The sequence below is a fragment of the Oncorhynchus masou genome, unplaced genomic scaffold (assembly GCF_036934945.1).
Source record: "Oncorhynchus masou masou isolate Uvic2021 unplaced genomic scaffold, UVic_Omas_1.1 unplaced_scaffold_1416, whole genome shotgun sequence".
NCBI lineage: Eukaryota > Metazoa > Chordata > Actinopteri > Salmoniformes > Salmonidae > Oncorhynchus > Oncorhynchus masou.
Window position 1 is genome coordinate 92,514 of NW_027004106.1, and position 24,102 is coordinate 116,615.

The window sequence follows — 24,102 nt, forward strand, 5'->3', positions numbered from 1 at the left end:
ATTGCTTCAACAGGCTGGTTGTCTCAAGACGGAAGTAGAGAACAAGGAAACACACACACACACACACAGCCCTCTCATTGGCTGAGCCCCCTCCCTGACATGCCCACTCCTTGTTACCTGGGCAACCCCACCAGGGAGAGGAATATACCCACCCTCTTCTCCATCGCCACCTCTCTCTCAAACACACAACACACGCACGCACGCACGCACACACGCACACACGCACACACACACAGTGTTACAACAGTTAACCTCTCTCTTCCTCCCTCGCTCTTCTACTCCTCCCCTCTCTTTAAGTTTCCTCCCCCAATCCTTGACTTAACATGCTGCTTCAGTCTCACAGTGGAGACACTCAGAGAGCACCACAGAGAGAGACAGCAGCAGCAAACCAAAGACCGCACTACTACTGTCCCCCTCTCCACCTCTCCACCTCTTCTCTCCACTACTACTGTCCACCCTTCTCTCCACCTCTTCTCCACTTTCTTCTCTCTCTCTGTGTCTCCCTTGTTCATCTTGTCAGGTCAGTGTGGATGTGAGATGGGTTGTGGATATTCCTCAACGACCAGCACGGCTGGAGGAGGTGAGTGTGCCATCGATCTATAATATAAAGTTGTGGAAACAGGGATTTACAATATAAAGTTGTGGAAACAGGGCTTTACAATAGAGAGTTGTGGAAACGGGTTTACAATAGAGAGTTGTGGAAACGGGTTTACAATAGAGAGTTGTGGAAACAGGAATTTACAACAGAGAGTTGTGGAAACAGGGCTTTACAACAGAGAGTTGTGGAAACAGGGCTTTACAATAGAGAGTTGTGGAAACAGGGATTTATATTTATGGAGAGTTATGGAGTTTTTTATGAATAGAGATGAATAGTACAGAAGTACCTTCTGTGTACAGTATGTGGGCAATGATTTCTGTGTGTTTGTTTGTTTGTTTGTGTGTGTATGCGCTCGCTCATTCAAGTGCAACCGTGTGTGCGTGCTTGCCTGGCGTGTGTGAGTGTGTGTTGATCTGAAGCTAAACTAGTTGAATCAGACACACTGTCCGTTTGAATCAAAGCAGCAGTCTTGATATCATTGATATGTCAACACTCTGAGGGAGAGAATTTCACAAATCAAAGCCAATAGACATTACCCTTGAAATGCTTTCCCCTGACATGATCAGTATGAAAAGAGAAACCCTTATGAAAGCAGATGTTCTTTGTTAGTCTGTTATTTTCAATATGTTTGGCCAATGTGCCTTGGGTTTGATGTTCAATAGAAGGCATTTTCAACCTCTAATTCAACATGTAATGTTGTGTATGGAAAATGGATACTAGTGAAAATCAACAGGAAACGAGAGTACCATAGACAGACACCATGTCCTACTGATGTACTGGTTAACATCTACCACTGTTAAAATATTATCAACTGTCACATGAACAACACCATCATATGGCTTGTTTACCTTGACTAACAGTAGACCACTAGTATAGCTGAGGTTGAGGATATGACTTGTTAACCTTGGCTAACAGTAGACCACTAGTATAGCTGAGGTTGAGGATATGACTTGTTTACCTTGACTAACAGTAGACCACTAGTATAGCTGAGGTTGAGGATATGACTTGTTTACCTTGACTAACAGTAGACCACTAGTATAGCTGAGGTTGAGGATATGACTTGTTTACCTTGACTAACAGTAGACCACTAGTATAGCTGAGGTTGAGGATATGACTTGTTTACCTTGACTAACAGTAGACCACTAGTATAGCTGAGGTTGAGGATATGACTTGTTTACCTTGACTAACAGTAGACCACTAGTATAGCTGAGGTTGAGGATATGACTTGTTTACCTTGACTAACAGTAGACCACTAGTATAGCTGAGGTTGAGGATATGACTTGTTTACCTTGACTAACAGTAGACCACTAGTATAGCTGAGGTTGAGGATATGACTTGTTTACCTTGACTAACAGTAGACCACTAGTATAGCTGAGGTTGAGGATATGACTTGTTTACCTTGACTAACAGTAGACCACTAGTATAGCTGAGGTTGAGGATATGACTTGTTTACCTTGACTAACAGTAGACCACTAGTATAGCTGAGGTTGAGGATATGACTTGTTTACCTTGACTAACAGTAGACCACTAGTATAGCTGAGGTTGAGGATATGACTTGTTTACCTTGACTAACAGTAGACCACTAGTATAGCTGAGGTTGAGGATATGACTTGTTTACCTTGACTAACAGTAGACCACTAGTATAGCTGAGGTTGTTGAGGATATGACTTGTTTACCTTGACTAACAGTAGACCACTAGTATAGCTGAGGTTGAGGATATGGCTTGTTTACCTTGACTAACAGTAGACCACTAGTATAGCTGAGGTTGAGGATATGGCTTGTTTACCTTGACTAACAGTAGACCACTAGTATAGCTGAGGTTGAGGATATGACTTGTTTACCTTGACTAACAGTAGACCACTAGTATAGCTGAGGTTGAGGATATGACTTGTTTACCTTGACTAACAGTAGACCACTAGTATAGCTGAGGTTGAGGATATGACTTGTTTACCTTGACTAACAGTAGACCACTAGTATAGCTGAGGTTGAGGATATGACTTGTTTACCTTGACTAACAGTAGACCACTAGTATAGCTGAGGTTGAGGATATGACTTGTTTACCTTGACTAACAGTAGACCACTAGTATAGCTGAGGTTGAGGATATGACTTGTTTACCTTGACTAACAGTAGACCACTAGTATAGCTGAGGTTGAGGATATGACTTGTTTACCTTGACTAACAGTAGACCACTAGTATAGCTGAGGTTGAGGATATGACTTGTTTACCTTGACTAACAGTAGACCACTAGTATAGCTGAGGTTGAGGATTGACTAACAGTAGACCACTGTATAGCTGAGGTTGAGGATATGACTTGTTTACCTTGACTAACAGTAGACCACTAGTATAGCTGAGGTTGAGGATATGACTTGTTTACCTTGACTAACAGTAGACCACTAGTATAGCTGAGGTTGAGGATATGACTTGTTTACCTTGACTAACAGTAGACCACTAGTATAGCTGAGGTTGAGGATATGACTTGTTTACCTTGACTAACAGTAGACCACTAGTATAGCTGAGGTTGAGGATATGACTTGTTTACCTTGACTAACAGTAGACCACTAGTATAGCTGAGGTTGAGGATATGACTTGTTTACCTTGACTAACAGTAGACCACTAGTATAGCTGAGGTTGAGGATATGACTTGTTTACCTTGACTAACAGTAGACCACTAGTATAGCTGAGGTTGAGGATATGACTTGTTTACCTTGACTAACAGTAGACCACTAGTATAGCTGAGGTTGAGGATATGACTTGTTTACCTTGACTAACAGTAGACCACTAGTATAGCTGAGGTTGAGGATATGACTTGTTTACCTTGACTAACAGTAGACCACCAGTATAGCTGAGGTTGAGGATATGACTTGTTTACCTTGACTAACAGTAGACCACTAGTATAGCTGAGGTTGAGGATATGACTTGTTTACCTTGACTAACAGTAGACCACTAGTATAGCTGAGGTTGAGGATATGACTTGTTTACCTTGACTAACAGTAGACCACTAGTATAGCTGAGGTTGAGGATATGACTTGTTTACCTTGACTAACAGTAGACCACTAGTATAGCTGAGGTTGAGGATATGACTTGTTTACCTGACTAACAGTAGACCACTAGTATAGCTGAGGTTGAGGATATGACTTGTTTACCTTGACTAACAGTAGACCACTAGTATAGCTGAGGTTGAGGATATGACTTGTTTACCTTGACTAACAGTAGACCACTAGTATAGCTGAGGTTGAGGATATGACTTGTTTACCTTGACTAACAGTAGACCACTAGTATAGCTGAGGTTGAGGATATGACTTGTTTACCTTGACTAACAGTAGACCACTAGTATAGCTGAGGTTGAGGATATGACTTGTTTACCTTGACTAACAGTAGACCACTAGTATAGCTGAGGTTGAGGATATGACTTGTTTACCTTGACTAACAGTAGACCACTAGTATAGCTGAGGTTGAGGATATGACTTGTTTACCTTGACTAACAGTAGACCACTAGTATAGCTGAGGTTGAGGATATGACTTGTTTACCTTGACTAACAGTAGACCACTAGTATAGCTGAGGTTGAGGATATGACTTGTTTACCTTGACTGACAGTAGACCACTAGTATAGCTGTTATGACTTGTTTACCTTGACTGACAGTAGACCACTAGTATCAGTCCTGTGGTGTGTGTGTGTGAGAGAGTGGTGAGTGGGAGAGTGGTGCTCTGATGACTACCTGACCAGATATATCTGTTATGACTGGGGAGAGTGGTGCTCTGATGACTACCTGACCAGATATATCTGTTATGACTGGGGAGAGTGGTGCTCTGATGACTACCTGACCAGATATATCTGTTATGACTGGGGAGAGTGGTGCTCTGGTGACTACCTGACCAGATATATCTGTTATGACTGGGGAGAGTGGTGCTCTGATGACTACCTGACCAGATATATCTGTTATGACTGGGGAGAGTGGTGCTCTGATGACTACCTGACCAGATATATCTGTTATGACTGGGGAGAGTGGTGCTCTGATGACTACCTGACCAGATATATCTGTTATGACTGGGGAGAGTGGTGCTCTGGTGACTACCTGACCAGATATATCTGTTATGACTGGGGACAGTGGTACTCTGATGACAGCCTGACCAGATATATCTGTTATGACTGGGGACAGTGGTTCTCTGATGACTACCTGACCAGATATATCTGTTATGACTGGGGACAGTGGTTCTCTGATGACTACCTGACCAGATATATCTGTTATGACTGGGGACAGTGGTTCTCTGATGACTACCTGACCAGATATATCTGTTATGACTGGGGACAGTGGTTCTCTGATGACTACCTGACCAGATATATCTGTTATGACTGGGGACAGTGGTTCTCTGATGACTACCTGACCAGATATATCTGTTATGACTGGGGACAGTGGTTCTCTGATGACTACCTGACCAGATATATCTGTTATGACTGGGGACAGTGGTTCTCTGATGACTACCTGACCAGATATATCTGTTATGACTGGGGAGAGTGGTGCTCTGGTGACTACCTGACCAGATATATCTGTTATGACTGGGGAGAGTGGTGCTCTGATGACTACCTGACCAGATATATCTGTTATGACTGGGGACAGTGGTACTCTGATGACTACCTGACCAGATATATCTGTTATGACTGGGGACAGTGGTGCTCTGATGACTACCTGACCAGATATATCTGTTATGACTGGGGAGAGTGGTGCTCTGATGACAGCCTGACCAGATATATCTGTTATGACTGGGGACAGTGGTTCTCTGATGACTACCTGACCAGATATATCTGTTATGACTGGGGACAGTGGTTCTCTGATGACTACCTGACCAGATATATCTGTTATGACTGGGGACAGTGGTTCTCTGATGACTACCTGACCAGATATATCTGTTATGACTGGGGACAGTGGTTCTCTGATGACTACCTGACCAGATATATCTGTTATGACTGGGGACAGTGGTACTCTGATGACAGCCTGACCAGATATATCTGTTATGACTGGGGACAGTGGTTCTCTGATGACTACCTGACCAGATATATCTGTTATGACTGGGGACAGTGGTTCTCTGATGACTACCTGACCAGATATATCTGTTATGACTGGGGACAGTGGTTCTCTGATGACTACCTGACCAGATATATCTGTTATGACTGGGGACAGTGGTTCTCTGATGACTACCTGACCAGATATATCTGTTATGACTGGGGACAGTGGTTCTCTGATGACTACCTGACCAGATATATCTGTTATGACTGGGGACAGTGGTTCTCTGATGACTACCTGACCAGATATATCTGTTATGACTGGGGACAGTGGTTCTCTGATGACTACCTGACCAGATATATCTGTTATGACTGGGGAGAGTGGTGCTCTGGTGACTACCTGACCAGATATATCTGTTATGACTGGGGAGAGTGGTGCTCTGATGACTACCTGACCAGATATATCTGTTATGACTGGGGAGAGTGGTGCTCTGATGACTACCTGACCAGATATATCTGTTATGACTGGGGACAGTGGTACTCTGATGACTACCTGACCAGATATATCTGTTATGACTGGGGACAGTGGTTCTCTGATGACTACCTGACCAGATATATCTGTTATGACTGGGGACAGTGGTTCTCTGATGACTACCTGACCAGATATATCTGTTATGACTGGGGACAGTGGTGCTCTGATGACTACCTGACCAGATATATCTGTTATGACTGGGGAGAGTGGTGCTCTGATGACTACCTGACCAAATGGGGAGAGTGGTGCTCTGATGACTACCTGACCAGATATATCTGTTATGACTGGGGAGAGTGGTTCTCTGATGACTACCTGACCAGATATATCTGTTATGACTGGGGACAGTGGTGCTCTGATGACTACCTGACCAGATATATCTGTTATGACTGGGGACAGTGGTACTCTGATGACAGCCTGAGTACAGAATCGATAGGTGACTCAGGGACAAGATGTTTTCAACAGCACTCACAATGGGACAATGGCCAAGCTCATGAACACTGAAAGCAGTCAAGGCTTCTCTGTTTCTCTGCCTTTTCTTTTTAAAACAGTGGATGGGAGAGATTTCAGACACACACACACACACACACACACACACACACACACACACACACACACACACACACACACACACACACACACACACACACACACACACACACAGAGCAATATCCATTGCTATTTTCTCTCATAGCTGCAACTCCCCAACGGGCTCAGGAGAGGCAAAGGTCAAGTCATGAGTCCTCCAAAACATTACCCGCCAAATCGCGCTTCTTAACACCCGCCTGCTTAACCCGGAAGCCAGCCGCACCAATGTGTCGGAGGAAACACTATTCAACTCATGACCGGAGTCAGCCTGCAGGCGCCTGGCCCACCACCAGAGCACACTAGAGCGCGATGAGCCAAGTAAAGCCCCCCCGGACAAACCCTCCCCTAACCCGGACAACGCTGGGCCAATTGTGCACTCCCTATGGGACTCCCGTTCATGGTTGTGACACAGCCTGGGATCAAAGCCGGGTCTGTAGTGATGCCTCAAGCACTGTGATGAAGTGCCTTACACCTCTGAGCCAATCTGGAGGCCCATTCCTTTTATGTTTTATCCTGAAAAACTCCCCAGTCCTTAACGATTACAAGCATACCCATAACATGATGCAGCCACCACTATGCTTGAAAATATGGTACTCAGCAATGTTTTGTATTGTATTGGTCCTTAACACAACACCTTGTAGGCCAGTGACAAAAAAAATCTAAATTTATTCAATTTTACATTCAGGCTGTAGCACAACAAAATGTGGAAAAGGTTAAGGGGTGTGAATACATTCCGAAGGCACTATAGGTGAAGGTAGGTAGATTTAGGCACAGCCGTGGGAAGTAGGGGTACTGAGTGTGCTGCAGCACCCCCTGTGATGATTTGGCTCAGTTGGTAGAGCATGGTACTTGCAATGCTATGATTGTGGGTTTGTTTCCCACGGGGGACCAGTACGAAAAAGAATGAAATGTTTGCACTCACCACTGTAAGTTACTCTGGATGAGTCCTGTATTACTAAAACGGAAATGGAATGAATAAACCATTTCAGTTTTCACATAGAAATAAGTTGAATTTGCAAAGTATTTCAAGAAACTGAAAAACATATATCAAGCAAGTATTTTTATATTCCACAAAAGCATTATCAGATTAATTGTTTTGAACAGATAATTATCAGACTCAAGTTACAAAAATAGGTAAACACTCAAATACATTTAGTTCGACGTCTGTAACACGGACCTTTACTAGTCCTGTATTAACAGACCTTTACTAGTCCTGTATTAACAGACCTTTACTAGTCCTGTATTAGCAGATCTTTACTAGTCCTGTATTAACAGACCTTTACTAGTCCTGTATTAACGGACCTTTACTAGTCCTGTATTAACAGACCTTTACTAGTCCTGTATTAGCAGATCTTTACTAGTCCTGTATTAACGGACCTTTACTAGTCCTGTATTAACAGACCTTTACTAGTCCTGTATTAGCAGATCTTTACTAGTCCTGTATTAACAGACCTTTACTTGTCCTGTATTAAAGGACCTTTAGTAGTCCTGTATTAACAGACCTTTACTAGTCCTGTATTAACGGACCTTTACTAGTCCTGTATTAACGGACCTTTACTAGTCCTGTATTAACAGACCTTTACTAGTCCTGTATTAACGGACCTTTACTAGTCCTGTATTAACGGACCTTTACTAGTCCTGTATTAACGGACCTTTACTAGTCCTGTATTAACGGACCTTTACTAGTCCTGTATTACCTTTACTAGTCCTGACCTTTACTAGTCCTGTATTAAAGGACCTTTACTAGTCCTGTATTAAAGGACCTTTACTAGTCCTGTATTAAAGGACCTTTACTAGTCCTGTATTAACGGACCTTTACTAGTCCTGTATTAACAGACCTTTACTAGTCCTGTATTAACGGACCTTTACTAGTCCTGTATTAACAGACCTTTACTAGTCCTGTATTAACAGACCTTTACTAGTCCTGTATTAACGGACCTTTACTAGTCCTGTATTAACGGACCTTTACTAGTCCTGTATTAACGGACCTTTACTAGTCCTGTATTAACGGACCTTTAGTAGTCCTGTATTAACGGACCTTTACTAGTCCTGTATTAACGGACCTTTACTAGTCCTGTATTAACGGACCTTTACTAGTCCTGTATTAAAGGACCTTTACTAGTCCTGTATTAACGGACCTTTACTAGTCCTGTATTAACGGACCTTTACTAGTCCTGTATTAACGGACCTTTAGTAGTCCTGTATTAACGGACCTTTACTAGTCCTGTATTAACGGACCTTTACTAGTCCTGTATTAACTAGACCTTTACTAGTCCTGTATTAACGGACCTTTACTAGTCCTGTATTAACGGACCTTTACTAGTCCTGTATTAACGGACCTTTACTAGTCCTGTATTAACGGACCTTTACTAGTCCTGTATTAACGGACCTTTACTAGTCCTGTATTAACGGACCTTTACTAGTCCTGTATTAACGGACCTTTACTAGCCCTGTATTAACGGACCTTTACTAGTCCTGTATTAACGGACCTTTACTAGTCCTGTATTAACGGACCTTTACTAGTCCTGTATTAACGGACCTTTACTAGTCCTGTATTAACGGACCTTTACTAGTCCTGTATTAACAGGACCTTTACTAGTCCTGTATTAACGGACCTTTACTAGTCCTGTATTAACGGACCTTTACTAGTCCTGTATTAACGGACCTTTACTAGTCCTGTATTAACGGACCTTTACTAGTCCTGTATTAACGGACCTTTACTAGTCCTGTATTAACGGACCTTTACTAGTCCTGTATTAACGGACCTTTACTAGTCCTGTATTAACGGACCTTTACTAGTCCTGTATTAACGGACCTTTACTAGTCCTGTATTAAAGGACCTTTACTAGTCCTGTATTAACAGACCTTTACTAGTCCTGTATTAACGGGCCTTTACTAGTCCTGTATTAACGGACCTTTACTAGTCCTGTATTAACGGACCTTTACTAGTCCTGTATTAACGGGCCTTTACTAGTCCTGTATTAACGGGCCTTTACTAGTCCTGTATTAACGGACCTTTACTAGTCCTGTATTAACGGACCTTTACTAGTCCTGTATTAACGGGCCTTTACTAGTCCTGTATTAACGGACCTTTACTAGTCCTGTATTAACGGACCTTTACTAGTCCAGTATTAACGGACCTTTACTAGTCCTGTATTAACGGACCTTTACTAGTCCTGTATTAACAGACCTTTACTAGTCCTGTATTAACAGACCTTTACTAGTCCTCTATTAACAGACCTTTACTAGTCCTCTATTAACGGACCTTTACTAGTCCTGTATTAACGGACCTTTACTAGTCCTGTATTAACAGACCTTTACTAGTCCTGTATTAACAGACCTTTATTAGTCCTGTATTAACGGACCTTTACTAGTCCTGTATTAACAGACCTTTACTAGTCCTGTATTAACAGACCTTTATTAGTCCTGTATTAACAGACCTTTACTAGTCCTGTATTAACGGACCTTTACTAGTCCTGTATTAACAGACCTTTACTAGTCCTGTATTAACAGACCTTTACTAGTCCTGTATTAACAGACCTTTATTAGTCCTGTATTAACAGACCTTTACTAGTCCTGTATTAACGGACCTTTACTAGTCCTGTATTAACGGACCTTTACTAGTCCTCTATTAACAGACCTTTACTAGTCCTGTATTAACAGGCCTTTACTAGTCCTGTATTAACAGACCTTTACTAGTCCTGCATTAACAGACCTTTACTAGTCCTGTATTAACAGACCTTTACTAGTCCTGTATTAACAGACCTTTACTAGTCCTGTATTAACAGACCTTTACTAGTCCTGTATTAACGGACCTTTACTAGTCCTGTATTAACAGACCTTTACTAGTCCTGTATTAACAGACCTTTACTAGTCCTGTATTAACAGACCTTTACTAGTCCTGTATTAACAGACCTTTACTAGTCCTGTATTAGAGGCCCGTTGAACCATCCTAAATGAATATACCTTTGTTCTCACAGGTCCAGGCGAAGCCCCCAAAGAAGAAGTGTGAGTATGGTTGTCTCTCTCTGGCCCCAAGCCCATATTTCTCTCACTAATCCACTGCTTTTCAATTCTTAAGGGGGCACAAACGAGTGTACACATTATCTGGGGAGTAGGGGAATCGGCATTGAGCTAGAGTTGTTATTGTTGTTGTTGTCAGTGTGACAGCTGTAGGTGGAGAATGTGCTGTTGTTGTCAGTATGACAGCTGTAGGTAGGTAGAGAATGTGCTGTTGTTGTCAGTATGACAGCTGTAGGTAGGTGGAGAATGTGCTGTTGTTGTCAGTATGACAGCTGTAGGTAGGTGGAGAATGTGCTGTTGTTGTCAGCATGACAGCTGTAGGTAGGTGGAGAATGTGCTGTTGTTGTCAGTATGACAGCTGTAGGTAGGTAGAGAATGTGCTGTTGTTGTCAGTATGACAGCTGTAGGTAGGTGGAGAATGTGCTGTTGTTGTCAGTATGACAGCTGTAGGTAGGTGGAGAATGTGCTGTTGTTGTCAGCATGACAGCTGTAGGTGGAGAATGTGCTGTTGTCAGCATGACAGCTGTAGATGGAGAATGTGCTGTTGTTGTCAGCATGACAGCTGTAGATGGAGAATGTGCTGTTGTTGTCAGTATGACAGCTGTAGGTAGAGAATGTGCTGTTGTTGTCAGCATGACAGCTGTAGGTGGAGAATGTGCTGTTGTTGTCAGCATGACAGCTGTAGATGGAGAATGTGCTGTTGTTGTCAGTATGACAGCTGTAGGTGGAGAATGTGTTGTTGTTGTCAGCATGACAGCTGTAGATGGAGAATATGTGGTTGTTGTCAGTATGACAGCTGTAGGTGGAGAATGTGCTGTTGTTGTCAGCATGACAGCTGTAGATGGAGAATGTGCTGTTGTTGTCAGTATGACAGCTGTAGGTAGGTGGAGAATGTGCTGTTGTTGTCAGCATGACAGCTGTAGATGGAGAATATGTGGTTGTTGTCAGTATGACAGCAGTAGATGGAGAATATGCTGTTGTTGTCAGTATGACAGCTGTAGATGGAGAATGTGTTGTTGTCAGTATGACAGCTGTAGGTGGAGAATGTGCTTTTGTTGTCAGCATGACAGCTGTAGATGGAGAATGTGCTGTTGTTGTCAGCATGACAGCTGTAGGTGGAGAATGTGCTGTTGTTGTCAATATGACAGCTGTAGGTTGGTGGAGAATGTGCTGTTGTTGTCAGTATGACAGCTGTAGGTTGGTGGAGAATGTGCTGTTGTTGTCAGTATGACAGCTGTAGGTTGGTGGAGAATGTGCTGTTGTTGTCAGTATGACAGCTGTAGGTAGGTGGAGAATGTGCTGTTGTTGTCAGTATGACAGCTGTAGGTGGAGAATGTGCTGTTGTTGTCAGTATGACAGCTGTAGGTAGGTGGAGAATGTGCTGTTGTTGTCAGTATGACAGCTGTAGGTAGGTGGAGAATGTGCTGTTGTTGTCAGTATGACAGCTGTAGGTAGGTGGAGAATGTGCTGTTGTTGTCAGTATGACAGCTGTAGGTGGAGAATGTGCTGTTGTTGTCAGTATGACAGCTGTAGATGGAGAATGTGCTGTTGTTGTCAGTATGACAGCTGTAGGTGGAGAATGTGCTGTTGTTGTCAGTATGACAGCTGTAGATGGAGAATGTGCTGTTGTTGTCAGTATGACAGCTGTAGATGGAGAATGTGCTGTTGTCAGTATGACAGCTGTAGGTGGAGAATGTGCTGTTGTTGTCAGTATGACAGCTGTAGGTTGGTGGAGAATGTGCTGTTGTTGTCAGTATGACAGCTGTAGGTAGGTGGAGAATGTGCTGTTGTTGTCAGTATGACAGCTGTAGGTAGGTGGAGAATGTGCTGTTGTTGTCAGTATGACAGCTGTAGGTAGGTGGAGAATGTACTGTTGTCAGTATGACAGCTGTAGGTAGGTGGAGAATGTGCTGTTGTTGTCAGTATGACAGCTGTAGGTAGGTGGAGAATGTACTGTTGTCAGTATGACAGCTGTAGGTAGGTGGAGAATGTGCTGTTGTCAGTATGACAGCTGTAGGTAGGTGGAGAATGTGCTGTTGTTGTCAGCATGACAGCTGTAGGTGGAGAATGTGCTGTTGTTGTCAGCATGACAGCTGTAGGTGGAGAATGTGCTGTTGTTGTCAGCATGACAGCTGTAGATGGAGAATGTGCTGTTGTTGTCAGTATGTGCTGTTGGTGGAGAATGTGCTGTTGTTGTCAGCATGACAGCTGTAGATGGAGAATATGTGGTTGTTGTCAGTATGACAGCTGTAGATGGAGAATATGTGGTTGTTGTCAGCATGACAGCTGTAGGTGGAGAATGTGCTGTTGTTGTCAGTATGACAGCTGTAGGTTGGTGGAGAATGTGCTGTTGTTGTCAGTATGACAGCTGTAGGTGGAGAATGTGTTGTTGTTGTCAGTATGACAGCTGTAGGTTGGTGGAGAATGTGCTGTTGTTGTCAGTATGACAGCTGTAGGTGGAGAATGTGCTGTTGTTGTCAGTATGACAGCTGTAGGTTGGTGGAGAATGTGCTGTTGTTGTCAGTATGACAGCTGTAGGTGGAGAATGTGTTGTTGTTGTCAGTATGACAGCTGTAGGTGGAGAATGTGCTGTTGTCAGTATGACAGCTGTAGATGGAGAATGTGCTGTTGTTGTCAGTATGACAGCTGTAGATGGAGAATGTGTTGTTGTCAGTATGACAGCTGTAGGTGGAGAATGTGCTGTTGTTGTCAGCATGACAGCTGTAGGTGGAGAATGTGCTGTTGTTGTCAGCATGACAGCTGTAGATGGAGAATGTGCTGTTGTTGTTAGCATGACAGCTGTAGGTGGAGAATGTGCTGTTGTTGTCAATATGACAGCTGTAGATGGAGAATGTGTTGTTGTCAGCATGACAGCTGTAGATGGAGAATGTGCTGTTGTTGTCAGTATGACAGCTGTAGGTGGAGAATGTGCTGTTGTTGTCAGTATGACAGCTGTAGGTAGGTGGAGAATGTGCTGTTGTCAGTATGACAGCTGTAGGTGGAGAACGTGCTGTTGTTGTCAGTATGACAGCTGTAGATGGAGAATGTGCTGTTGTCAGTATGACAGCTGTAGGTGGAGAATGTGCTGTTGTTGTCAGTATGACAGCTGTAGGTTGGTGGAGAATGTGCTGTTGTTGTCAGTATGACAGCTGTAGGTAGGTGGAGAATGTGCTGTTGTTGTCAGTATGACAGCTGTAGGTAGGTGGAGAATGTGCTGTTGTTGTCAGTATGACAGCTGTAGGTTGGTGGAGAATGTGCTGTTGTTGTCAGTATGACAGCTGTAGGTAGGTGGAGAATGTGCTGTTGTTGTCAGTATGACAGCTGTAGGTAGGTGGAGAATGTGCTGTTGTTGTCAGTATGACAGCTGTAGGTTGGTGGAGAATGTGCTGTTGTTGTCAGTATGACAGCTGTAGGTTGGTGGAGAATGTGCTGTTGTTGTCAGTATGACAGCTGTAGGTGGAGAATGTGCTGTTGTCAGTATGACAGCTGTAGGTTGGTGGAGAATGTGCTGTTGTTGTCAGTATGACAGCTGTAGGTGGAGAATGTGTTGTTGTTGTCAGTATGACAGCTGTAGGTGGAGAATGTGCTGTTGTCAGTATGACAGCTGTAGGTGGAGAATGTGTTGTTGTTGTCAGTATGACAGCTGTAGATGGAGAATGTGCTGTTGTCAGTATGACAGCTGTAGGTGGAGAATGTGCTGTTGTTGTCAGTATTTCAGCTGTAGATGGAGAATGTGCTGTTGTCAGTATGACAGCTGTAGGTGGAGAATGTGCTGTTGTTGTCAGTATGACAGCTGTAGATGGAGAATGTGTTGTTGTCAGTATGACAGCTGTAGGTGGAGACTGTGCTGTTGTTGTCAGCATGACAGCTGTAGATGGAGAATGTGCTGTTGTTGTCAGCATGACAGCTGTAGGTGGAGAATGTGCTGTTGTTGTCAATATGACAGCTGTAGATTGGTGGAGAATGTGCTGTTGTTGTCAGTATGACAGCTGTAGGTGGAGAATGTGTTGTTGTTGTCAGTATGACAGCTGTAGATGGAGAATGTGCTGTTGTCAGTATGACAGCTGTAGGTAGGTGGAGAATGTGCTGTTGTCAGTATGACAGCTGTAGGTGGAGAACGTGCTGTTGTTGTCAGTATGACAGCTGTAGATGGAGAATGTGCTGTTGTCAGTATGACAGCTGTAGGTGGAGAATGTGCTGTTGTTGTCAGTATGACAGCTGTAGGTTGGTGGAGAATGTGCTGTTGTTGTCAGTATGACAGCTGTAGGTAGGTGGAGAATGTGCTGTTGTTGTCAGTATGACAGCTGTAGGTGGAGAATGTGCTGTTGTTGTCAGTATGACAGCTGTAGGTTGGTGGAGAATGTGCTGTTGTTGTCAGTATGACAGCTGTAGGTAGGTGGAGAATGTTCTGTTGTTGTCAGTATGACAGCTGTAGGTGGAGAACGTGCTGTTGTTGTCAGTATGACAGCTGTAGGTAGGTGGAGAATGTGCTGTTGTTGTCAGTATGACAGCTGTAGATGGAGAATGTGCTGTTGTCAGTATGACAGCTGTAGGTGGAGAATGTGCTGTTGTTGTCAGTATGACAGCTGTAGGTTGGTAGAGAATGTGCTGTTGTTGTCAGTATGACAGCTGTAGGTTGGTGGAGAATGTGCTGTTGTTGTCAGTATGACAGCTGTAGGTAGGTGGAGAATGTGCTGTTGTTGTCAGTATGACAGCTGTAGGTAGGTGGAGAATGTGCTGTTGTTGTCAGTATGACAGCTGTAGGTGGAGAATGTGCTGTTGTTGTCAGCATGACAGCTGTAGATGGAGAATGTGCTGTTGTTGTCAGCATGACAGCTGTAGGTGGAGAATGTGCTGTTGTCAGTATGACAGCTGTAGATGGAGAATGTGCTGTTGTTGTCAGCATGACAGCTGTAGATGGAGAATGTGTTGTTGTTGTCAGCATGACAGCTGTAGATGGAGAATGTGCTGTTGTTGTCAGCATGACAGCTGTAGGTGGAGAATGTGTTGTTGTTGTCAGTATGACAGCTGTAGATGGAGAATGTGCTGTTGTCAGTATGACAGCTGTAGATGGAGAATGTGCTGTTGTTGTCAGTATGACAGCTGTAGGTGAAGAATGTGTGGTTGTTGTAAGCTAATAGGTGTGTTCTTTCATTAAAGGTGAACTTCCAGTCACTGCTCTGTTTATCCCAGCCAGGCACCACAATCATCTCCATCCGGTCTCACTCACACTCAGTCCTCACCTTGCCCACAAGGCCCTGCCTCTCAACTATAAAAGGAAAAACACAATTTCCTAGAATTAATGAGTCAGACATTAGTCAAATACTGTGGATTACTTCCTGATAAACATATTGACAGTTAGGCAGAGTTCTCAACAAGCTGCCTGATAAACATATTGACAGTTAGGCAGAGTTCTCAACAAGCTGCCTGATAAACATATTGACAGTTAGGCAGAGTTCTCAACAAGCTGCCTGATAAACATATTGACAGTTAGGCAGAGTTCTCAACAAGCTGCCTGATAAACATATTGACAGTTAGGCAGAGTTCTCAACAAGCTGCCTGATAAACATATTGACAGTTAGGCAGAGTTCTCAACAAGCTGCCTGATAAACATATCGACAGTTAGGCAGAGTTCTCAACAAGCTGCCTGATAAACATATCGACAGTTAGGCAGAGTTCTCAACAAGCTGCCTGATAAACATATTGACAGTTAGGCAGAGTTCTCAACAAGCTGCCTGATAAACATATTGACAGTTAGGCAGAGTTCTCAACAAGCTGCCTGATAAACATATTGACAGTTAGGCAGAGTTTCAACAAGCTGCCTGATAAACATATTGACAGTTAGGCAGAGTTCTCAACAAGCTGCCTGATAAACATATTGACAGTTAGGCAGAGTTCTCAACAAGCTGCCTGATAAACATATTGACAGTTAGGCAGAGTTCTCAACAAGCTGCCTGATAAACATATTGACAGTTAGGCAGAGTTCTCAACAAGCTGCCTGATAAACATATTGACAGTTAGGCAGAGTTCTCAACAAGCTGCCTGATAAACATATTGACAGTTAGGCAGAGTTCTCAACAAGCTGCCTGATAAACATATTGACAGTTAGGCAGAGTTCTCAACAAGCTGCCTGATAAACATATTGACAGGCAAGCCAAGTTCTCAACAAGCCTAGTGGGTCCCATGTGGCTCAGTTGGTAGAGCATGGTGCTTGCAATGCCAGGGTTGTGGGAGAATATGGGTTTGATTCCCACGGAGGACCAGTACTAAGTAAAAAAAAAAGTGTGACTGTAAGTCGCTCTGGATAAGAGCCTCTGCTAAATGACTGAAAATAATGATAGCCAGGTCATCAATGAGACTGGTTTCACCACTGCAACAGAGCTTCAAAACAGGTCTCTGGTGGAGAAAAGACCCCTAGATGGTGAACACCCATGAGCATGCACATTTACATATTGGACAGACCTGAGTTGATTACTATTTCCTAGCCATGCCATTCATTAACCTTTTTTTGATGTGACTGTGTGTTTGACCGTGTGTCAGAGCTCCCGGGGGTGATGGACTTATCACTGACTTATCACTGACTTATCACTGACTTATCACTGACTTATCACTGACTTATTACTGGCTGACTTATTACTGGCTGACTTATTACTGGCTGACTTATTACTGGCTGACTTATTACTGGCTGACTTATTACTGACTGACTGAGTTATTACTGACTGACTGAGTTATGACTGACTGACTGAGTTATGACTGACTGACTGAGTTATTACTGACTTATTACTGACTGACTGAGTTATGACTGACTGACTGAGTTATTACTGACTTATTACTGACTGACTGACTGACTGAATTATTACTGACTGACTGAGTTATTACTGACTGACTGAGTTATTACTGAGTGACTGTGTTATTACTGACTGACTGAAGTATTACTGACTGACTGTGTTATTACTGACTTATTACTGACTGACTGAGTTATGACTGACTGACTGAGTTATGACTGACTGACTGTGTTATTACTGACTGACTGTGTTATTACTGACTGACTGAAGTATTACTGACTGACTGTGTTATTACTGACTTATTACTGACTGACTGAGTTATGACTGACTGACTGTGTTATTACTGACTGACTGTGTTATTACTGACTTATTACTGACTGACTGAGTTATGACTGACTGACTGTGTTATTACTGACTGACTGTGTTATTACTGACTGACTGTGTTATTACTGAGTGACTGAGTTATTACTGAGTGACTGAAGTATTAGTGACTATTACTGACTGATGATGTCATTTACAGCACAGAGGAGTCTGCACAAGAAGAAGAAAAAAGGATGTGAGTAATATGCCCTGTGTGTGTGTGACTTTGTTTGCTTGAAGGTCACTGTGATCAAGACCTGTCTATCTATGTCTTTCTCACTGTGTGTGTGTGTGTGTGTGTGTGTGTGTGTGTGTGTGTGTGGTTGTGTGTGGTTGTGTGTCCTCTTCTCTCAGGAACTATGGAGGTGTGTATGTGGGACTACCAGCAGACCTGAGCATTATGCCTCCTATCCAGATGGGAACACACCAAGGTAACAGTCATACAGAGAGAGGCTGAGTATTGTTCTTAAACAAGATGTGCTGGGTTTGGATGTGAGTTTGAGAGGATGTCCACGTCTCAATGTGTTTCTCAGCCTCCGTTATAGACACAAAGACTCTCAATTTCCTGTCAGGCCTTAGAGGTCAGGAGGAAGCATGAGAGAGTTCTGGTTAAATACTTCTGACTGAGGAGGATCATTCTGAGAGAGAGGGATGTGGATATGGTGCTGTGGAACTGATCTGGTTGTGTGTTAGCAATCTGTGCTGCGGGGCGATCTGGCTGTGTGTTAGTGATTTGGTGGTGCCAGAGTGATTTGGTGGTGCCAGAGTGATTTGGTGGTGCCAGAGTGATTTGGTGGTGCCAGAGTGATTTGGTGGTGCCAGAGTGATTTGGTGGTGCCAGAGTGATTTGGTGGTGCCAGAGTGATTTGGTGGTGCCAGAGTGATTTGGTGGTGCCAGACTGATTTGGTGGTGCCAGAGTGATTTGGTGGTGCCAGAGTGATTTGGTGGTGCCAGAGTGATTTGGTGGTGCCAGAGTGATTTGGTGGTGCCAGAGTGATTTGGTGGTGCCAGAGTGATTTGGTGGTGCCAGAGTGATTTGGTGGTGCCAGAGTGATTTGGTGGTGCCAGAGTGATTTGGTGGTGCCAGAGTGATTTGGTGGTGCCAGAGTGATTTGGTGGTGCCAGAGTGATTTGGTGGTGCCAGAGTGATTTGGTGGTGCCAGAGTGATCTGGTGGTGCCAGAGTGATCTGGTGGTGCCAGAGTGATCTGGTGGTGCCAGAGTGATCTGGTGGTGTGTTAGGGATCTGGTGGTGTGTTAGGGATCTGGTGGTGCCAGAGTGATCTGGTGGTGCCAGAGTGATCTGGTGGTGCCAGAGTGATCTGGTGGTGTGTTAGTGATCTGGTGGTGCCAGAGAGATCTGGTGGTGTGTTAGTGATCTGCTGGTGCCAGAGTGATCTGGTGGTGTGTTAGTGATCTGATGGGGGGCGTGATCTGGTGGTGTGTTGGTGATCTGGTGGTGTGTTGGTGATCTGGTGGTGTGTTGGTGATCTGGTGGTGTGTTGGTGATCTGGTGGTGTGTTTGGTGATCTGGTGGTGCCAGAGTGATCTGGTGGTGTGTTAGTGATCAGGTGGTGCAAGAGTGATCTGGTGGTGTGTTAGTGATCTTATGGGGGGCGTGATCTGGTGGAGTGGGAGTGATCTGGTGGAGTGGGAGTGATCTGGTGGAGTGGGAGTGATCTGGTGGTGCGTTAGTGATCTGGTGGTGTGTTAGTGATCTGGTGGAATGGGAGTGATCTGGTGGAGTGGGAGTGATCTGGTGGTGCATTAGTGATCTGGTAGAGTGGGAGTGATCTGGTGGTGTGTTAGTGATCTGGTGGAGTGGGTGTGATCTGGTGGTGCATTAGTGATCTGGTGGAGTGGGAGTGATCTGGTGGTGCGTTAGTAATCTGGTGGTGCATTAGTGATCTGGTGGTGCGTTAGTGATCTGGTGGTGCCAGAGTGATCTGGTGGTGTGTTAGTGATCTGGTGGTGCCAGAGTGATCTGGTGGGGTGTTAGTTATCTGATGGGGGGCGTGATCTGGTGGTGCGTTGGTGATCTGGTGGTGTGTTGGTGATCTGGTGGTGTGTTGGTGATCTGGTGGTGTGTTGATGATCTGGTGGTGTGTTGATGATCTGGTGGTGTGTTGGTGATCTGGTGGTGCGTTAGTGATCTGGTGGTGCGTTAGTGATCTGGTGGTGCGTTAGTGATCTGGTGGAGTGGAAGTGATCTGGTGGAGTGGAAGTGATCTGGTGGTGCGTTAGTGATCTGGTGGTGCGTTAGTGATCTGGTGGTGCGTTAGGGATCTGGTGGTGCGTTAGTGATCTGGTGGTGCGTTAGTGATCTGGTGGTGCGTTAGTGATCTGGTGGTGCGTTAGTGATCTGGTGGTGCCAGAGTGATCTGGTGGTGCCAGAGTGATCTGGTGGTGCCAGAGTGATCTGGTGGTGCCAGAGTGATCTGGTGGTGCCAGAGTGATCTGGTGGTGCGTTAGTGATCTGGTGGTGCCAGAGTGATCTGGTGGTGTGTTAGTTATCTGATGGGGGGCGTGATCTGGTGGTGCGTTGGTGATCTGGTGGTGCGTTGGTGATCTGGTGGTGCGTTGGTGATCTGGTGGTGTGTTGATGATCTGGTGGTGTGTTGATGATCTGGTGGTGTGTTGGTGATCTGGTGGTGCGTTAGTGATCTGGTGGTGCGTTAGTGATCTGGTGGTGCGTTAGTGATCTGGTGGTGCGGAAGTGATCTGGTGGAGTGGAAGTGATCTGGTGGTGCGTTAGTGATCTGGTGGTGCGTTAGGGATCTGGTGGTGCGTTAGGGATCTGGTGGTGCGTTAGTGATCTGGTGGTGCGTTAGTGATCTGGTGGTGCCAGAATGATCTGGTGGTGCCAGAGTAATCTGGTGGTGTGTTAGTAATCTGGTGGTGCCAGAGTGATCTGGTGGTGTGTTAGTGATCTGGTGGTGTGTTAGTGATCTGGTGGTGCCAGAGTGATCTGGTGGTGTGTTAGTGATCTTATGGGGGCGTGATCTGGTGGTGTGTTAGTGATCTGGTGGAGTGGGAGTGATCTGGTGGTGCGTTAGTGATCTGGTGGTGCGTTAGTGATCTGGTGGAGTGGGAGTGATCTGGTGGTGCGTTAGTGATCTAGTGGAGTGGGAGTGATCTGGTGGTGCGTTAGTAATCTGGTGGTGCGTTAGTAATCTGGTGGTGCATTAGTGATCTGGTGGTGCCAGAGTGATCTGGTGGTGTGTTAGTGATCTGGTGGTGTGTTAGTGATCTGGTGGTGTGTTAGTGATCTGGTGGTGCCAGAGTGATCTGGTGGTGCCAGAGTGATCTGGTGGTGCCAGAGTGATCTGGTGGTGCCAGAGTGATCTGGTGGTGCCAGAGTGATCTGGTGGTGCCAGAGTGATCTGGTGGAGCGGGAGTGATCTGGTGGAGCGGGAGTGATCTGGTGGTGCGGGAGTGATCTGGTGGTGCGGGAGTGATCTGGTGGTGCGGGAGTGATCTGGTGGTGCGGGAGTGATCTGGTGGTGCCGGAGTGATCTGGTGGTGCCGGAGTGATCTGGTGGTGCCAGAGTGATCTGGTGGTGCCGGAGTGATCTGGTGGTGCCGGAGTGATCTGGTGGTGCCGGAGTGATCTGGTGGTGCCGGAGTGATCTGGTGGTGCCGGAGTGATCTGGTTGTGTGTTAGTGATCTGGTTGTGTGTTAGTGATCTGTTGTGTGTGATATTGATGCAACAGATACAGGTTATACACAGTGAAGATGGGTAAGAAAACGGGTTAGGTTTAGGGGTTAGGGAAAATAGGATTTTGATTGGGACTGAATTGTGCATGTGTGTGCGTGTGTGAGAGTATACATTTGTGTGGTCGTTTGTGTGTCCTGTTGGGTGTTATAATGAGGAGACTGGGGTCCTGTGGCAGGTAATTGGTAATGCCACTCTCCCCAGGGACTGGCAGAAGTGATGAGCACCTCAAGGAGGCTAGGGCTTACAGCCTTAATGAAGGTGTGTGTGTGTGTGTGTGTCAACATCTAGTCATTTTCTCTTTCCTCCCCACAGATGAGTGAAGCATCATTGAAACACCTTTCACTAAAGGTATGATGTCAACAGCTCCGATCTCAATATCAGATGTCAATATCCTATGTTAAACTCTCTGCCTCAATCTCAGAAGTTCATCTTTTGGGACTCTCACACCCACTACAGAGAGGGAGAGAGAGAACCTTCAGGATAATGATGATGTCAACAAGAATGAAGGAATGAATTGTTCTCTTTGATCTCTGATTGGCACCATGGGACCCAGTAGAACCCCTGGGGGACCAATCATCTCCCTCTCTCGCGCCATAGGAACTGAACTGGGATCAGTTTCTAAGGTGAGTAATCAGACAATGGGTCATATGCTCACCATGGATGTGACTGCTCAGGAGTCAGCGTTGTGTTTAATAGGCACAAAACAGAAGAAAAAAGTCTAAAACTCAATGAAAGGGAGAGGTACTTGTCCAATAAGAAATACTTATTTTCATTTGGGTTCCACAAAATTTGAAAACAGGCACCTTAATGAACACGACCCAGGTCAAAGGGCATCACGGATGTTGGAGTCGGCATTCACCACTCAGGATCATGAGACAAGACAACCTTCTACTCAGAACTAAATGTCAGACGGGATCAGATAGGCCTATTCAGATCTCCGCAATACCAGGAAACAAAACAAGACCTCTCTCAGAACTCCTATTCAAATATTTCTTGATTTTCTCTCTCTGTCTCTGAGTCAATAGTTCTCAGAAATTCTCTCTATAGGAGCTGGATCAAATGTTCCCCATTGTATCATTGGTCGAATAGAGAATAATCTTTCTTCACTCAATATGTAGCATATGTATTTGGAGCATCAATATGTAGGCATATGTATTTGGAGCATCAATATGTAGCATATGTATTTGGAGCATCAATATGTAGGCATATGTATTTGGAGCATCAATATGTAGCATATGTATTTGGAGCATCAATATGTAGCATATGTATTTGGAGCATCAATATGTAGGCATATGTATTTGGAGCATCAATATGTAGCATATGTATTTGGAGCATCAATATGTAGGCATATGTATTTGGAGCATCAATATGTAGGCATATGTATTTGGAGCATCAATATGTAGCATATGTATTTGGAGCATCAATATGTAGGCATATGTATTTGGAGCATCAATATGTAGCATATGTATTTGGAGCATCAATATGTAGCATATGTATTTGGAGCATCAATATGTAGCATATATATTTGAAGCATCAATATGTAGCATATGTATTTGTAGCATCAATATGTAGCATATGTATTTGGAGCATCAATATGTAGCATATGTATTTGGAGCATCAATATGTAGGCATATGTATTTGGAGCATCAATATGTAGCATATGTATTTGGAGCATCAATATGTAGGCATATGTATTTGGAGCATCAATATGTAGCATATGTATTTGGAGCATCAATATGTAGCATATGTATTTGGAGCATCAATATGTAGGCATATGTATTTGGAGCATCAATATGTAGCATATGTATTTGGAGCATCAATATGTAGGCATATGTATTTGGAGCATCAATATGTAGCATATGTATTTGGAGCATCAATATGTAGGCATATGTATTTGGAGCATCAATATGTAGCATATGTATTTGGAGCATCAATATGTAGCATATGTATTTGGAGCATCAATATGTAGCATATGTATTTGGAGCATCAATATGTAGGCATATGTATTTGGAGCATCAATATGTAGGCATATGTATTTGGAGCATCAATATGTAGCATATGTATTTGGAGCATCAATATGTAGCATATGTATTTGGAGCATCAATATGTAGCATATGTATTTGGAGCATCAATATGTAGCATATGTATTTGGAGCATCAATATGTAGGCATATGTATTTGGAGCATCAATATGTAGCATATGTATTTGGAGCATCCACGTTTTCTTTTCTTGAATGTATTCCAACATGTTAAATATTTTCACAACATAGTTTCCACATTCTTAAATAAATCTCATGGAAATGCATTGTGTGCTCGTGTGCATATGTCTTCACGTATGATTTCTGTACGTGTGCGTGCATGTGTTGTGTGTCTGTCTCTGTGTGTGTTTTTTTCTCTGTGTAATTGAAAGGCCTATTCCTCACCATTCATCTCCTCAGTATGACTGGCCTACACTTCATGTACAGTTTACTTGTTTCAAACGACTATAGACTAGTTTTAG

The 24,102-nt window shown here is 44.0% G+C and overlaps 1 long non-coding RNA gene across 1 annotated transcript; it reads left to right on the forward strand.

Moving 5' to 3' along the window:
- The first annotated feature begins 493 nt into the window (after positions 1–493).
- On the forward strand, positions 494–22,845 carry LOC135530777 (uncharacterized). The gene is made up of 5 exons (XR_010453895.1): positions 494–580; positions 10,697–10,724; positions 18,045–18,080; positions 18,239–18,315; positions 21,916–22,845. It is a non-coding gene; the product is annotated as an uncharacterized LOC135530777 (long non-coding RNA).
- The last annotated feature ends 1,257 nt before the right edge of the window (positions 22,846–24,102 follow it).